This window comes from Schistocerca cancellata, chromosome 8 (genome assembly GCF_023864275.1).
Source record: "Schistocerca cancellata isolate TAMUIC-IGC-003103 chromosome 8, iqSchCanc2.1, whole genome shotgun sequence".
NCBI lineage: Eukaryota > Metazoa > Arthropoda > Insecta > Orthoptera > Acrididae > Schistocerca > Schistocerca cancellata.
In genome coordinates, this window is record NC_064633.1 from 336363956 (window position 1) to 336381938 (window position 17983).

Consider the following 17983-nt stretch of genomic DNA (forward strand, 5'->3'; position numbering starts at 1 on the left):
GCATGCCGCTGCTGAAATCCCACTCCTGAGAGAGCGTTTTCAAGACCTGGCAGAGGCCTTCTATGAAGGTTCTTCCAGGTCGGGAAACGCCCTCATCCACTCCCTAGGTCGGTATGACATGTCCCACGATAAGCACAATCGCCCCATGACGATCTTTGACGACTAAGTCGAAGAGAAAATCCCAATATCCATTCCCAAACCCTGCTCCTACCCAAATTACTACAATTATCTCGCCAAACCTCAGGCAAGTACCAGACACACACAGAACAATCATCACATTTCACAGACACCAAAAAGTACAGAAATAATCACACACAAAAGTACACAGGGGAGTAAAAGCCGAAAGGCTACAAACTCCCCCTCACACTTCCCCAAAGAGGGGAAAGTAATAGATGAGAGCAGCAGCAGCACACAGATCATTCCATCAGCACCACCTGATGATGGCGGAACGGTTATTCGCCGAAATATCGTGGAACTTCGACGATCGGATCCGGCTGGACACCCGAGAACCTTGGACACACCACAGTGTGTGTTAATTATATTATATACTAACTAACCTCAAGCAAACGGCGAGCCGCTCTCCTGGTGTGCTGGCTTTTCACCAGAGTGTGTTTCGCTATTTTGGATGGACTTCCAACTTGTTCGTTTGTAAGCTGAATGAATTTTCTGGCATTCTGAAATATTCATAAAACATTTAAATGCTTGTGCTGTAGACGTAGAAATTCATGGGAGCTCACAATACACTGAACTCCAACTGGTGATCTTAAATTGTTAGTGAAACAACCAGACGCATTATTAAAGTATTCTACTTCTAAACTGAATGAAGTAGTAGTATTAAGCAGACATTTTAATTTAGATGTTTACGATGCGCCTATTCCACAGCCATACTTCTCAGACGACGATCCCATGCGACGGCTATCGATTCACATAATCTAACTACCCTTCACACGATTTACAACAAGAGTTATGGAAACCAGTGCTGGTACTGATAATACGAGCTGGCCGTGGTGGCCGTGCGGTTCTAGGCGCTGCAGTCCGGAGCCGCGGGGCTGCTACGGTCGCAGGTTCGAATCCTGCCTCGGGCATGGATGTGTGTGATGTCCTTAGGTTAGTTAGGTTTAAGCAGTTCTAAGTTCTAGGGGACTGATGACCTAAGATGTTAAGTCCCATAGTGCTCAGAGCCATTTGAACCATTTTTGAACTGATAATATGTCTACAGACACATCGAGGCTGCGAAGCCCCATTGTACACTACTGGCCATTAAAATTGCTACACCACGAACATGATGTGCTACAGACGCGAAATTTAACCGACAGGAAGAAGATGCTGTGATATGCAACTGATTAGCTTATCAGGGCATTCACAAAAGGTTGGTGCCGGTGGTGACACCTACAACGTGCTGACATGAGGAAAGTTTCCAACCGATTTCTCGTACACAGACGGCAGTTGACCGGCGTTGCCTGGTGAAACGTTGTTGTGATGCCTCGTGTAAGGAGGAGAAATGCATACCCTCACGTTTACGACTTTGATAAAGGTCGGATCGTAACGTATCGCGATTGCGGTTTATCGTATCGCGACATTGCTGCTCGCGTTGGTCGAGATCCAATGACTGTTAGCAGAATATGGAATCGGTGGGTTCAGGAGGGTAATACGGAACGCCATGCTGGATCCCAACGGCCTCGTATCACTAGCAGTCGAGATGACAGGCATCTTATCCGCATGGCTGTAACGGATCGTGCAGCCACGTCTCGATCCCTGAGTCAACAGATGGGGACGTTTGCAAGACAACAACAATCTGCACGAACAGTTCGACGACGTTTGCAGCAGCATGGACCATCAGCTCAGAGACTATGGCTGTGGTTACCCTTGACGTTGCATCACAGACAGGAGTGCCTGCGATGGTGTACTCAACGACGAACCTGGGTGCACGAATGACAAAACGTCATTTTTTCGGATGATACCAGGTTCTGAAATTCCTGGCAGATTAAAACTGTGTGCCCGACCGAGACTCGAACTCGGGACCTTTGCCTTTCGCGGGCAAGTGCTCTACCAACTGAGCTACCGAAGCACGACTCACGCCCGGTACTCACAGCTTTACTTCTGCCAGTATCTCGTCTCCTACCTTCCAAACTTTACAGAAGCTCTCCTGCGAACCTTGCAGAACTAGCACTCCTGAAAGAAAGGATATAGCGGAGACATGGCTTAGCCACAGCCTGGGGGATGTTTCCAGAATGAGATTTTCACTCTGCAGCGGAGTGTGCGGTGATATTAAACTTCCTGGCAGATTAAAACTGTGTGCCCGACCGAGACTCGAACTCGGGACCTTTGCCTTTCGCGGGCAAGTGCTCTACCAACTGAGCTACCGAAGCACGACTCACGCCCGGTACTCACAGCTTTACTTCTGCCAGTATCTCGTCTCCTACCTTCCAAACTTTACAGAAGCTCTCCTGCGAACCTTGCAGAACTAGCACTCCTGAAAGAAAGGATATAGCGGAGACATGGCTTAGCCACAGCCTGGGGGATGTTTCCAGAATGAGATTTTCACTCTGCAGCGGAGTGTGCGCTGATATGAAACTTCCTGGCAGATTAAAACTGTGTGCCCGACCGAGACTCGAACTCGGGACCTTTGGGTGAGTCGTGCTTCGGTAGCTCAGTTGGTAGAGCACTTGCCCGCGAAAGGCAAAGGTCCCGAGTTCGAGTCTCGGTCGGGCACACAGTTTTAATCTGCCAGGAAGTTTCATATCAGCGCACACTCCGCTGCAGAGTGAAAATCTCATTCTAAATACCAGGTTCTGTTTACAGCATCATGATGGTCGCATCCTTGTTTGGCGATCGCGGTGAACGCACATTGGAAGCGTGTATCACCCGGCGTGATGGTATGGGGTGCCATTGGTTACACGTCTCGGTCACCTCTTGTTCGCATCGAAGGCACTTTGAACAGTGGACCGCATATCTAGATCTACATCCATACTCCGCAAGCAACCTGACGGTGTGTGGCGGAGGGATTGCAGCTCCTATACGGGCCTTTCTGGATACAGAAAATGTTCGACTGCTGCCCTGGCCAGCACATTCTCCAGATCTCTTACCAATTGTAAACGTCTGGTCAATGGTGGCCGAACAACTGGATCGTCACAAGACGCCAGTCACTACTCTTGATGAACTGTGGTATCGTGTTGAAGCTGCATGGGCAGTTGTACCTATACACGCCATCCAAGCTCTGTTTGACTCAATGCCCAGGCGTATGAAGGCCGTTATTATGGCCAGAGGTGGTTGTTCTTGGTACTGATTTCTCAGGATCTATGCACCCAAATTGCGTGAAAATGTAATCACATGTCAGTTCTAGTATAATATATTTGTCCAATGAATACTCGTTTATCATCTGCATTGCTTCTTGGTGTAGCAATTTTAATGGCGAGTAGCGTAAATACCTGTAGTTACACTACATGAGTAATAAATGAAGAGGGGACTGAGAACTTTAAAATCTTTTTGTAAAATACGCGCTGGAAACATGTAAGCAAAGCATTTGGCGTCAATGAAAAACGTAATGTATTCAATAGGTACCCTATAGTTCCCAAGAAATGCGTCCCAATACAAGTTTTCTAGTATTAGTCAGCAGAAGGAGATCAGCTCCCTCTGCCGCTAAATGTAGCACTTCATTTTCCATAGCAGAACCTCGTAGTTCAGTGGTATCCGAAATATTGTTTAAAATTGCTTGGTAAAGTCGCTCGTATCTGGTGGGGTCAAAGCGAGCAGCCGACTGTCGGCGATGTTGCTGCTGACGTTTTCGTCCATCCGTCTCCTCTTCGGGCTGCTACAATGCGCTACTCTGCTGCCGTGTAGTCGTGTGGGCCAGCGACGCGCCGTGGCACACGACCCTCCCATTCCTCGTCTTTCGTCGGCTGCTTTCGCTTTAGCTCCGTTTCGCCTCGGCAGCTTCCAACCTCTATCTAGGCCCTCCTACGTCTAACAGCGCCATAATTAGCCTGACGACTTGGGTATGAGACCGTATCTTTATTACCCCACTGCGGGAGCGACAATGCCGGGCCACCTGGCGGAAATAATGCGCGGCAACTGTGTTGAAAGTCCATCGCGCGAAGTGCGCAATACGTGTTTCAAGTGTCCGGTGTAAAACCGTCGTATACCGCTTTCTGTGAATTAGTCTAGAATCACAAGAACAAAATACGAGACGTGTTCAATAAGTAATCCAACATTTTTTTTTTTCAAAGCCAATTTCGGTTGCAGAACTGCGGAATTTATTGTGGGACATCGTGGGTTATTCCCGCTCTCAGGAAGTTCAGATAGGTTGCGGCGCTATGCGTATCCTTCAAGATGGCGTCCGTAACGGAGGTGCGTTCAAAGCAGTGAACTATCATTGAGTTTCTTTTTGGGAAAATCAGAGTATAGTAGGCGCTTGCGGAATATTTACGGAGACCTGACAATTAACATAAGCACTGTGAGTCGTTGGGCGGCGCGTCCCTCATCATCGCAACAAGGTCGCGAAAAACCTGTATGATCCCCCGCGTGCCGGCTGGCCACACGCAGCTGTGACTCGCGCAATGTTGGAACGTGCGGACCCTCTCGTTCGAGTGATGAACGAATCATAATCAAACACCATGCTCCTCAACTGGACGTCTCTGTCGGTGATAATGACAAACTCATCCACCAGTTGGGATACTCAAAGGTGTGCACCAGCTGGGTTCCTCGCCGCCTAACAGAAAACCATAAAGAGCAACGAAGGACCACCCGTGTGGAATCGCTTGGTTGTTACGAGGCTGATCATGAGCCTGATAGTGAGCATTTTCTGTTGAATATCTTCACAGGCGATGAAACACAGGTTCATCACTTCGAACTGGAAATAAAATGGCAATCCATGGAGTGACATCACAGTATCTCTCCTCTGGCGAAAAAGTTCTGGGACTGTGAAGCGGTTATGCTCTTTTATGTCCTCCTCCTTGCTGCAACGATGAACTCAGGAATGTTTCGTGCTACCCTCAAGAAACTGAAGAAACGACTTCAGCGTGTTCGTCGCCACAAAATTGAAAACAAACTTCCCCTTCTCTGGGACAACGCAAGGCCTCACGCAAGTTTGAATTTCTGAGAGTAGCTCACAAAACTTCATTGGACTGTTCTTCCTCGCCTACCCTACAGCCAAGATCTCACTCTTTCCTACTTCCATCTGTTTGGCTAAGTGAATGGTGCACTCCACGGAAAGCGTACGTGAATGATCGAGGAGTTTATTTATTGATGCAGTAAGACATTGGCTACTATGTCGACCAGTACAGTGATACGGTGTGAGCATATAGGCCCTCCCTGTAAGATGGCGTAAGGCTGTCGCATTCAACGGAAATTATGTTGAAAAATAGGGTTTCTCACGTGACAATGTGATTTATTATTTTTTACATCAAATTATGCATTGATAATGATGGAGTATTGTTGTCGTAAGGTGGTGGGCTTTGCTCAAAATAATTGATAATTTGGTTTTGATTTTGTGTTACATTACATTGCTTTTGTGGAAAATGTCCGTTTAATCAAAGTTAATCTTTAGCAAAATTATTTGTCACTTTACTTACTATAAGATACTGATCTTAGAACATGGACATACATGTCGAAAAATGAAATAAACTTTTTCAGATTATTGCCTCGGCTAATTAGGTTTTTTAATCAAGCATGAGATCTTTAATTACTATTTGCATTTTCCTCACACACGCGCGAGAGAATTGTTTCTTATCACTTTTAGAGTTTGTATTGTAGTCTGGGTCGTGACTCTGGATCTCGGCTATTGAACTGAAAATAGAAATCTTAAAACTACGTGCTCTGCTGCAACATCTGGCGGCTTTGAAAAAAAAAATGTTATTATAATTGTAGCGGGCGAGTTTTTCGCTTCCGCTAATTTTATGATTTAAGTTTGCCAAGTAATGGCGTCATTGGCTGCAACGGCCGCCGCAACTGTTGCGCTGCAATTCACTTAAGATGCAGGTTATTTCAAGGAAGCGGGCATGAGATAGGGCTCACCTCTTACAAATTAAAAGTGAATAATAACATGAAATTAATATATTATTTCATTAAAGATACAGTATTGCTTACATTCGACGGCACTCGCCAAGATGTCCGTCTACTCGCAACGAAGACAAGAGAAGAAGGATTCACAGAATTTTATATAATAATAATAGTAACACGCATGAGAGAAAATTGTATCTCGCCTGAGCGGTTAGTGTTCACTTATAATCTAATACTAATTTTTTTTTTCTTTCACTGTCATTTCCAAGTTATTTGCAATATTTCACTGGGTTTCACTGGTACAGGTATTGTAGCCAAAAGATCGAGGAACTATATGGTATATTGGAATCCTGAAAATAGCAGAACTGCTTTCAGAAAAAAAACGGTGTGCATTACTTATTGAACGCCCCTGATTGAATGATAAAACTTTATCGTGTTGAAGTTTGCTTCCTTTTTTCAGACTTTTTTGCGGTGTTGGGAGGCAGGAGTGTCAACGCACGCACGAGTAGAGTTTCCGCTGCAATTCGTAAGACACTCGAAATTACCCCTACTTTCCCGACAAAGACACTCAAATCCATGGATTTTTTTTTAACATATCAGATTCACGAGGGCAAAAGTGCGCACTGAGTTCAGAGTGGCATAACTAAATAATTACTCGTCGTCTCCACGTGTCACTTGCTCCATCAATACTGTTGGGTTGCTTCAGTTTTGTATGAAAAAATGAACTCACATCAATGATCAGGAGATACAGTCAATGTACCTAAGGCGATAATATGCGATCCACTAATTTCGTTCTAGATACGAATTCCTCATCTAGGCCTAAAGGCCCAAGGGATGTCTACCAGCTACCGTGTCATCTTCTGATGATGCTGTGGTATATCGAGAGGTTGTAACATTGTAAAATTGTACTGAAATGCTGGAGGATGTGCAACGAATTGACGCATGGTGCAGGGAATGGCAACTGAATCTCAATATAGACAAGTGTAATGTGCTGCGAATACATAGAAAGAAAGATCCTTTACAATTTAGCTACAGTATAGCAGGTCAGCAACTAGAAGTAGTTAATTCCATAAATTATCTGGGAGTAGGCATTTGGAGTGGTTTAAAATGGAATGACCATATAAAATTAATCGTCGGTAAAGCAAATGCCAGACTGAGATTCATTGGAAGAATCCTAAAGAAATGCAGTCCGAAAACAAAGGAAGTAGGTTACAGTACACTTGTTCGCCCACTGCTTGAATACTGCCACCGGTGTGGGATCGTACCAGATAGGGTTGATAGAAGAGATAGGGAAGATCCAACGGAGAGCAGCGCGCTTCGTTACAGGATCATTTAGTAATCGCGAAAGCGTTACGGAGATGATAGATAAACTCCAGTGGAAGACTCTGTAAGAGAGACGCTCAGTAGCTCGATACGGGCTTTTGATGAAGTTTCGAGAACATACCTTCACCGAGGAGTCAAGCAGTATATTGCTCCCTCCTGCGTACAGGGTTATTACAAATGATTGAAGCGACTTCACAGCTCTACAATAACTTTATTATTTGAGATATTTTCACAATGCTTTGCACACACATACAAAAACTCAAAAAGTTTTTTTAGGCATTCACAAATGTTCGATATGTGCCCCTTTAGTGATTCGGCAGACATCAAGCCAATAATCAAGTTCCTCCCACACTCGGCGCAGCATGTCCCCATCAATGAGTTCGAAAGCATCGTTGATGCGAGCTCGCAGTTCTGGCACGTTTCTTGGTAGAGGAGGTTTAAACACTGAATCTTTCACATAACCCCACAGAAAGAAATCGCATGGGGTTAAGTCGGGAGAGCGTGGAGGCCATGACATGAATTGCTGATCATGATCTCTACCACGACCGATCCATCGGTTTTCCAATCTCCTGTTTAAGAAATGCCGAACGTCATGATGGGAGTGCGGTGGAGCACCATCCTGTTGAAAGATGAAGTCAGTGCTGTCGGTCTCCGCGGGCTACGCGTGAAACTTGCCCACACGCGTTCAACCATTTCTTCGCTCACTGCAGGCCAACCTGTTGATTTCCCCTTACAGAGGCATCCAGAAGCTTTAAACTGCGCATACTATCGCCGAATGGAGTTAGCAGTTGGTGGATCTTTGTTGAACTTCATCCTGAAGTGTCGTTGCACTGTTGTGACTGACTGATGTGAGTGCATTTCAAGCACGACATACGCTTTCTCGGCTCCTGTCGCCATTTTGTCTCACTGCGCACTCAAGCGCTCTGGCGGCGGAAACCTGAAGTGCGGCTTCAGCCGAACAAAACTTTATGAGTTTTTCTACGTATCTGTAGTGTGTTGTGACCATATGTCAATGAATGGAGCTACAGTGAATTTATGAAATCGCTTCAATCATTTGTAATAGCCCTGTATATCTCGCGAAGAGACCAATTCAAATCAGTTTGTTCTCTTTGGTCGACTCGGCCGACTCTCCCACACGCAAAATGTGGACTGTGAGAAAGTTAAGTTTAGTACAATTAAGGGGGAGATCGTTGCATTCTGAGAATGAAAAATATAATAACAGGTATTTTGTCTCGGAATCAATGGTCTGAAATCGCAAGTTTCGAACACTTTAAAAATTTAATAATAATTAATTGAACGTTACTTCATACTACATTATGCATGTTCTATGGCTGTCCCATGTCTATACTTAATGCAGGACGTGATCTTCACACCAGAAGCAGTAATAATAACTCGTAGACATCTAACGCCCACCTCCCACAACGCAAAAAAGTTCAACTACAGTAACTTAAAGTATCAAAAGTGTCATACGTCACCTTTCCCACCTGCACACATACCTTTTTCGTGTTATAGCCTAGACTTAAGAGTCCCGACATAGATTTTGCCTGCATGAGATGCTGAATTTTATGTATAGCCAAGAGGTAAGTTTCAATTAATTATTATTAAATTTTTAACTTCCGAGTAACTTGCGGTTTCCAATAAAGTAGCGATTTCAGATCATAAAGTCCGAGACACACCGCTGTTTATTATATTTCCATCCTCAGAATGCCACAAACTCCTCCTTTCTTGTACTAAACTTAAGATTTTCTCACAATCCTTCTTTTATTTGTGGGCAATGTCACGTGATTCGACCGAAGAAAACGGACTGATCTTAATTACGCCAACCGTCATCCGAAGTCTTTACGTTCAGGTATAGAGATCGGTGGCGTTGAGACCTTGCACGTATTGGCGCACTGATTTGAAAACATCTACTGTCTTCGGTCGATGTCGGTCGCAGGCGGAATGCACCGATGTAGATGCCACTGTGACAGCAACGTGCGTGAGAAAAAATGAACACTCGGGGAGTTTAGACTTGCGCATTTTCGATTACTTGTACCTACTAATTTAATCTTTAATTGGGGCTCTTTTTTACTCACATGCTGTTAGTTGTTGAAACCCACTGATGTGACGGCGCAAGTGATACATGGCAACGGGTAATATTTATTTAATTTGACCGTCCAAACTTAATGTGAGATCTATTGATCGCATTGTCTGTATATGGTTATCTCCTTTTGATATATTTAGTTCGAGAATAATTTTAGGTTCTCAGTTGTCTTTGTCGGGTATGTGGCGACGATTCTGTGTACCAGTTTCTTATTTACTGTATAGTCGCCAAATTGCGCTACAGTTGTCGATTATACTGTATCACTTGGTAAAACAAAGTTATATAGTTGGAAACCAGTTGAGTGCCCAGATGATACAATATTCGTACTTCCATTGCTTACAGACTAGGGCTGTTCATAAAATATGTATGGCAACGGAAGACAGCAAAACGAAAGCTGAAATTTTAAATTTAGCATTTGAGAAATCTTTCACGCAGAAGGATTGTACAAACATACCACCGTTTGAGTCTCGTACAGATTCCCGTATGGAGGACATAGTGATAGACATCCCTGGGATTGTGAAGCAGCTGAATGGGTTGAAAATAAATAAATCGCCAGGTCCTGATGGGATTCCAATTCGGTTTTACAGAGAGTACTCTACTGCATTGGCTCCTTACTTAGATTGCATTTAACGCGAATCTCTTGCCAATGTAAAGTCCCGAGCGCCTGGATAAAAGTGCAGGTGACGCCTGTATACAAGAAGGGTAGAAGGACGGATCCTCAAAATTGCAGACCAATATCCTTAACATCGGTTTGTTGCAGGATTCTCAAACATATTCTCAGTTCGAATATAATGAATTTCCTCGAGACAGAGAAGTTGCTGTCCATGCATCAGCACGGCTTTAGAAAGCATCGCTCCTGCCAAACGCAACTCGCCCTTTTTTCGCATTATATCTTGCGAACCATGGATGAAGGGTATCAGACGGATGACATGTTCCTTGACTTCCGGAAAGCGTTTGACTCGGTGCCCCACTGCAGACTCTTAACTAAGGTACGAACATATGGGACTGGTGCCCCAATATATGAGTGGCTCGAAGATTTCTTAAGTAATAGAACCCAGTATGTTGTCCTCGATGGTGAGTGTTCATCGGAGGTGATGGTATCATTTGGAGCGCCCCAGGGAAGTGTGGTAGGTCCGCTGTTGTTTTCTATCTACATAAATGGTCTTTTGGATAGGGTGGATAGCAATGTGCGGCTGTTTGCTGATGATGCTGTGGTGTACGGGAATGTGTCGTCGTTGAGTGACTGTAGGAGGATACAAGATGACTTGGAGAGGATTTGTGATTGGTGTAAAGAATGGCAGCTAACTCTAAATGTAGATAAAAAGTTAAATTAATGCAGATGAATAGGAAAAAGAATTCCGTAATGTTTGAATACTTCATTCGTAGTGTAGCGCTTGACACAGTCACGTCGATTAAATATTTGGGCGTAATATTGCAGAGCGATATGAAGTGGGATAAGCATATAATGGCAGTTGTGGGGAAGGCGGATAATCGTCTTCGGTTCATTGGTAGAATTTTGGAAAAATGTGGTTCATCTGTAAAGGAGACCGCTTATAAAACACTAATACGACCTATTCTTGAGTACTGCTCAAGCGTTTGGGATCTCTACCAGGTCGGATTGAGGGAGGACATAGAAGCAATTCGGAGGCGGGCTGCTAGATTTCTTACTGGTAGGTTTGATCAACCCCGAGTGTTACGGAAATGCTTCAGGAACTCGGGTGGGAGTCTCTAGACGAAAGGAGGCGTTCTTTTCGTGAATCGCTACTGAGGAAATTTAGAGAACCAGCATTTGAGGCTGACTGCAGTACAATTTTACTGCCGCCGACTATTATTTCGCGGAAAGACCACAAAGATAAGATAAGAGAGATTATGGCTCGTACAGAGGCATATAGGCAGTCATTTTTCCCTCGTTCTGTTTTGGAGTGGAACAGGGTTAGAAGATGCTAGCTGTGGTACGAGGTACCCTCCGCCACGCACCGTATGGTGGATTGCGGAATATTTATGTAGATGTAGATGTCGACACTTTCACAAAAATTATCGATATACACGGGCGATATTTCTTTAACCGACGTATCTATATCGAAATGGCAATTTCGGGTGCCGATATTTTCCTTTCATATTATATTTTTTCGCAATTTTCGGTAAATATTTGAAATTATTCTTTTGAAACTGTAGTAGAATATAATTTTACCTTTGCAGTGTGAAGGAGTCTTACTACTTTTTGAGCTTTCATGATGTCCAGTCTTTCTTCTATGACTCTGTGAAGCAGGTATATGTGGCACAAAAGAAGTCCGATTGCACTGGGGAGGGGTGGCGGGGGGGGGGGGGGGGGGGAGGGGGCGGCGTTGTGAATGGAATAACAAGATTTCTGATGTGAAGAAATAGCACACCAATTGCACTAAAAACCGATGTGCCACAAATTTCTCTTCTCCCAAATTCTATTCAGTACCTCCTCATTAGTTACATGATCCACCCATCTAATCTTCATCATTCTTCTGTAGCACCACATTTCAAAAGCTTCTATTCTCTTCTTGTCTAAACTGTTTATCATCCATGTTTCTCTTCCTTACATGGCTACTCTCCAGGCAAATACCTCCAGAAAAGATGTCCTAACACTTAAGTTTATATCAGGTGTCAACAAATTCCGCTGTTCCAGAAATTCTTTTCTTGCCACTGTCAATTTACATTATATATCCTCTCTACTTCAGCCATCATCAGTTATTTTTCTGCCCAAATAGCAAACTGCACAACTCATCTACTACTCTCAAGATCTCATTTCCTAATCTAGGGAATGAATAACTTTGGGAATAGGCTGCAACCCTGTCTCACTTCCTTCCCAACCAATACTTTCCTCTCATACCCCTCGATTCTTCTAACTGCCATCTGGTTTCTGTATAAGTTATAAATACCATGAAATACTGCTAAGCAAAATAGGAACACTATGTATTAGAGGTGCAGCCAATGAACATTCCAGCCACACTTTGTGAACAGGATGTGGAACCTAGAGGAAGCCCACACTTGAAATGATGCCAAAGTTTTAGTATATAGAATATGGTATATATAGTATTTGTAGTATTTATTATATTCCCAGAACCCAGATATATTAATATTCATCTTCCTAAATGGATTGTGTTGGCACCAATTCTGTTCTAGACAAAACTCAACATGTAGCAAAATAATTGTCTTTGCTGATGACAGCAAAATTATACTCACTGATAAAATGCCAGAACTTCTGGTTGAGAAGGAAAATGAAACCCTCAAGGGTGTAAACAACTGGGCAGTATGTAGTAAATTAACGCTGCACATAAAGAAACCAAATAGAATGGTTTTCAGCTTAAAGAGGGAAATCAGTTCTGTCAATTAACACATAAATGATATATCTGTAGAAAAATGGTTCAACGGCTCTGAGCACTATGGGACTCAACATCTGTGGTCATCAGTCCCCTAGTACTTAGAACTACTTAAACCTAACTAACCTAAGGACATCACACACATCCATGCCCGAGGCAGAATTCGAACCTGCGACCTTAGTGGTCACGCATATATCTGTAGACTGTGTAGCAAACAACATATATAGAAACAAGTATTGATCCTCAATTCAAATGGAATGAACATGCAAATATACTGGCAAAGAGAATGTCAACATGTTATGTCTTTAGAGCCTGGTCATCAGTATGTAATAGTCAGTGCCTTGTGGTGAAATACTACACTGATTAAAAATGTCTGGACACCTACTGGTGAACATTAATATGCAGTATGTCCGCCCTTTGCCTTTATGACCACCTGAATTCTGCTGAGGACACTTTCAATGAGGTGTCTGAATGTCCGTGGAAGAATTGCAGCCCATTCTTCATCAAAAGTTAAAACCAGAGAAGTAGTGAGGTCAGACACTGGGATCTGGAGCAAAGTTGACGGTATAGCTCACCCGAAAGTGTTCCAAAGGCTTCAGGTCAGTTCTTTGGGCACAAAAGTCCTCTACAGGAATGTAATTGTCCTATAGCGACTGGAATGGTCGGCCACTATGGTGGTTGGTGGAACTGGAGAGACAGAGTCAGGATGCCAGTAATCCACCACCAAAAATTGGGGTAGGAGTTGTGTGATGAGCGGGGTGTTCTACTAGACACCCAATGAGACATCAGAAAAACAGCATTGGACAACCATTCATTTATTACTCTGGGACATCAGTAGTTGGGTTGCTGCCCTAGAGTACCAGTGTCTGACAAGCAAGGAAGATACTATATCAGCATGGACACAGGCAGGCAGTGGATCAGGATGTGGTGCCGTCAGCACCAGCAACACCGCAGGCCACTGACCCAACATGACAGGAATACTGCATCAATTAGAGGCCGCAAACAACCCTGAGTGAGGATCGCCAAGGCACGTGTGACCATGTTGGAGACCCTGCACAGAAAATGCAGCTCTCAATAGCCCACACAAATGACAGCAGACTAGCAGCACTGCAGTTAGCAGTAACTAAATCCTGAGAAGACTTGTATAACTGTGAAGAAAAATGGTTCAAATGGCTCTGAGCACTATGGGACTTAACATCTATGGACATCAGTCCCCTAGAACTTAGAACTACTTAAACCTAACTAACCTAAGGACAACACACAACACCCTAAAACCGTGAAGACTCACAGATTGGTAGATATGAAGACTACGGACAGTCATAGGCCCCTCCTCATAGTTAGTTGCTGGTAGACTGCAATACCTCTATCTGAAAACAAGGAATATTTGCAAGGGCTTGATCTGTACCTATTTTGCTACGTACTAGTTTCTTCCACACAAGTCAGAACAGACCCATGGCCAAAGCAGGAAGTCATCAGGCCATACATAACAATAGTGGCTCTGCCTTTTTTCTGTGACATTGTTTTTGTGACTCTGGTCACCCTACTTGGCAACAGCATGAACAAAATACCTGGTGTACCAGTATGAAATGAGTGATTTTTTTTGTGAAAATGAAACACTAATTTTGAATTGAAAAGTAAAAGCATTTTATTCAAAGTACTGACCATTGCTTTCTATACATTTTGACCACCTTTCTGGCAGTTTTTGGACACCATGCCAATAGAAATGTTCTTCTTTTTAAGCAAACCAATCAGACATCCAATTTTCGACTTCTTCGTAGGAATCGAAGTGTTCCTCAGCCAATGCGTGTCCCATTGATGAAAACAAATGGTAGTCGGAAGGGACCAAGTCTGGTGAATACGGTGGGTGGGGTTGCAGCTCCCAGCCAAGTGTTTCGATTGTATCCTGAACCGATTTTGCTTTGTGTACAGGTGCACTGTCATGTAAATAAATTACTTTGCCATGTCTTCTGGCCCATTCTGGTCTTTTTTCGATCAATGCATAGTTCAAATTGATCATTTGTTGCCTGTAGCAATTAGTATTCACAGTTTCACCAGGTTTTAGAAGCTCATGATACACCACACCTTTCTGATGCCACCAAACACAGAGTATTGTCTTCTTGCCAAATCGATCTGGTTTTGCAGTCGATGTTGATGGTTGTCCCAGATTAACCCATGCTTTTTTCCATTTAGGATTCTTAAAATAAATCCATTTTTCATCGCCAGTAACAATTCGATGCAAAATTGATTTTGAACCAAAATTTGGCAAATTGTTTTTCAGTTTTCCATCTATCTTTCAATCAATTCATGTGGCACCCATTTTCCACACTTTTGGATCTTTCCCATAGCTTTCAAACGGTCAGAAATTGTTTGTTGTGCAGCATTTAGCAATGCACAAAGTATCATCTTCATCCAATATTGCTTGCAATTCGGTATCTTTGAACTTTTTTGGTGGTCTTCCAAGTTTTTCATTTCTCACATCAAAATTATTATTTCTGAATCGTTGAAACCATCTTTTGCATGTTGCTTCTGATAGAGCATTATCACCATATGCCTCGACAAGCATTCGATGTGACTCTGCAGCAATTTTTTTCAAATGAAAACAAAAAATTAATGCTTTCCGCAAATAATCACTATCTGGTACAAAATTCGACATTGTTAACATGATGAAAACATATGATGTTTGTTCCATGACTTGATGTATACTAAATATTTCTGACAGATGTCATACCAACCAAACAAAAAAAAATTAAGGCTCATTCACAACAAATGTTCCCTATCTACACATTTGTACCTTTACGCTCATTTCATACCGGTACACCTGGTATTTTGGTGTCATGGCTGTAGTACCTGCTGCATCACGGATTCCACTTAAACAGGAAAGGGAAGGCCAAGCTAGTTACCCACATAAGCAAACTGTGGGAGAAAGACAGTGTGGAGAAAGCTTCAATTGCTCCGGGCTACAACAGCAAGACTTTTTTAGAATAAAGGACCATAATAATAGTTTTCAGGGACGTATTTCGGATATGACTGAGTCCCATGCGCGCAAAGAAAAGCCAGGCTGTGAAGTAAGTGCTCAGTCATTGCAGGTCAGTTCCAAAAAACCAGTGTATGCAAAATGTCGTGAAAAGTGTAACTCAAACAATTTTGATTTGTGCAAAATGGTAAATAAACAAGAAGGGATAACACCCTCAAAGTTAATGCACTTAAATGTGCAATATCTCAGAAACAAACTAGGCATTCTACAAATATTCATAGAGGAACACTTGCCACATGTACTAGTAATAACGGAACATGGGCTAAAATGCAGTGAAATAATATATTATAGATTAGAAGGTTACTTACTAGCAAGTAGTTATTGTAGGCAAAACCATAAAGGTGGTGGTGTGGCAATTGATGTTAATAAGGATGTAGAAGCTAAAAAAATTTCCTTACTTGAACACCACACCAAAGAAGGATCAATTGAAATGATAGGTATTGTACTCCACAGTAATGATCGTAAGTTACCAAAGCATAAAGTGATTGGAGTGTATAGGCCACCAAATGCTGATGTAATGCTGTTTATGGATAACCTTAGTAGTGTTGCTGGTCAGGCTGGTTCTAATGACCTTTCTATATAAGGTGACTTTAATATAGATGCAAACTCAAATAGTATAGTAAACTTGAAACTTAGTGATGTACTGACCTCAAAAAATGGTTCAAATGGCTCTGAGCACTATGGGACTCAACTGCTGAGGTCATTAGTCCCCTAGAACTTAGAACTAGTTAAACCTAACTAACCTAAGGACATCACAAACATCCATGCCCGAGGCAGGATTCGAACCTGCGACCGTAGCGGTCTTGCGGTTCCAGACTGCAGCGCCTTTAACCGCACGGCCACTTCAGCCGGCTTTACTGACCTCATACAACCTTGTAAATATAGTGAACTCTGACACCAGAGTGATGGACACATATTCCACTAGAATAGATTATGCTATAATCAACAAAGATGTTATAGATAAGGTAAATTACAGTAACTTAGATTTTCTTTATTCTGACCACTTCTGTCAGGTGATAGAATACAAAAATTCAGTTGTGCCTAAAATAACAAAAATTGTGCTACAGAAACGAATGCTGAATACCTCAAATATTAATGCTCTTAAAGACAAACTAGTGAATGAGAAATGAGATTTTATGTACCAGGTAAAAGGGTCGGATGAGAAATGGAATGAATTCTACTCAACCCTATTGCATCATTATGAATATAGTTGTCCAGTCAGAGAAATCCAGAAGGTGGTTAAACACTTTCAAAAGGAAGTAATCCTCGACTAAAACTCCCAACAAATCTGATTAGGATCAGGCAGCAAGTACATGATCTAAACCAGCTTTATAAAGCTACTACTATGCAGGTTTTCAAGGAAAAATACAATAGGGCCAAGCAAACTTTTAAAACTGAAATTGTCAATCTAAGGAAGCAGATTAACAGCAAAACAATAGAACAGTCTGACAATATAAGCAAAGCATCTTGGAAGCTGATTGACAAATACCGAAAAGGTCCCAAGAAGATGAACATGGAACCACTCAGCATAAGACATGATGCTAACATCATAAAAAACCCAGATTCTGTATGTAATATTTTTAATAACTACAACATTTCTGGTGAACAATCAACGCATATTACAGATTCACAGATAGAGATGCGATGCCATCTCACCCAGTGTACCAAATTTGAATTTGTGGAAGTGAATGAGCAGGAGGTTTGCAGGGCAATATACAAGCTAAAGAAAAAAATTTCATCTGGATGGGATGGCGTATCCAGTGCTATTACTAAAGAATGCTTAACAGAAATTTCTAAACCTCTTACTCACCTGATTAATTGCAGCACTACAGAAAACATGTATACAACAGTTCTAAAAATGAGTGTAGTGAAACCAGAGTATAAAAAGGGAAGTAAGGAAGAAGTCTCCAACTATAGACCAATATCACTAATTCCCACTTTTAGTAACATATTCGAAAGCATTATCCTTTCTCAACTAACTGCCTTTTTCACAAAACATAAACTGCTTGTAGATTCGCAGCATGGCTTCAGAAAAGAGCTAAGTACAACCACAGCTGTTACACAGTTTATCCATAACGTTTACTGTCTGATGGACCAGAAGATGCAGACTGCAGGTATATTTTTGGACCTGACAAGAGCATTTGATACGGTAAACCATAGAGTACTTCTTAAAAAGCTAAAATCTTATAGTATTGG

General features: G+C 42.5%; 1 protein-coding gene across 1 annotated transcript in view; it reads right to left on the reverse strand.

Annotated features, from left to right (window-relative positions):
* Window positions 1-652: 652 nt before the first annotated feature.
* The window catches only part of LOC126094876 (RNA-binding protein 28), a 134554-nt gene continuing 117223 nt past the window's right edge, over window positions 653-17983 (reverse strand). Inside the window, exon 15 of the mRNA XM_049909509.1 lies at window positions 653-674. The gene's annotated coding sequence lies outside the window, so the exon portion shown is untranslated. The remainder of the gene's footprint in view (window positions 675-17983) is intronic.